Consider the following 1,271-nt stretch of genomic DNA (forward strand, 5'->3'; position numbering starts at 1 on the left):
TTTAACTAGAAGCGCTTTTATCTAATGTTGTTTAATCTTGTATACTTGACACATCATGGTTTGTCTTATAAGTGTTTATAAGAATGCACTTTGTCTATACGCTATACTTCTCTAAACGATATTTTGTTAAATGTTTTTTCTTAAACTTCAAACTTCTCTAAACTATTCTCTTTAGGCAATCTTGCCATAACAATCTCTCCTTTTTTTACATTTAACAAATACTCATGATAAGCAAAATATGTTAATGAGGGTTTTGAAAGAACTTCGACAATATTGATTAGATTTTAAGTATTTTGAAAATATTTTGATATAACATATCATAGCATAATTGTGTTTTTATGAATCGCTTGCTCATATCATGAGATAACATCTATGTATTTTCAAGCTATCAAAGCGAATGAGTTTAGATGATATGTTTCATTGAATTTATATCTTAGAGCTATTGAATCAAAAGTGCTATTGACTCAAAGATAAGTCTAAGAGATATCTTATATCATCTATATCAGAGCTATAATAATTCAGTTTCAACAATATCTTACATATCAAAGTTGTTAAAAATATTCCATTTAAGTGACACCAAAGCAAATGCATAAATAGTATTAGAGCATATGATATAATACATGCATAGATAATATAAGGGAAAATGACATGGTATGAAAATGCATATTGAATGTTTCCATAAATATATTGAATATTTTCAAAACATTACTTTTTCCTCTTTTATGTAATCCCTCTAGCTCTTATACTCCCAATAAGATAGACAACCTATCAGTGTTTCACACACTTTCTCCCCTTATTTCATAAGTATTAAAAGGGTTAGGAAGGAACACCATTGCCTATATGGAGGTGGTGGAGGTGGTGATGGTTAAGTGTTTGGGGTAGGTAGAGGATTTAGCTTTTGGGTGAGGGTGTTTAACCGTAGTGACTGATTGTTGAGAGAAGGTGGGTTGGATGATGTCGAGATCTTATGGAGGAGATACTTCACAAAGTCTTCAGAACACCAATATCAGATGACAACTTTAGAAACCTTTTGAAGAAGATGTTTCTGAGCAGATACAACTCCTTTGGATATTGTTACGAGTGGCTTCTTCATTTTCACCACTTGTTTAGGCTGTCAACACTAAGATATTATTCCTAATTCCATTTCACATTTTTGCTTTATGTTGCCATAGTATCTCAAGTCGTTGGGTAACGTGATTATCAGTAACTTAAGTTTTGCATTAGCCCGATTACAATGATCACTTTCTTATTCATCATCTTCCACAAACTCA

This window comes from Vigna radiata, unplaced genomic scaffold (assembly GCF_000741045.1).
Source record: "Vigna radiata var. radiata cultivar VC1973A unplaced genomic scaffold, Vradiata_ver6 scaffold_350, whole genome shotgun sequence".
Lineage (NCBI taxonomy): Eukaryota > Viridiplantae > Streptophyta > Magnoliopsida > Fabales > Fabaceae > Vigna > Vigna radiata.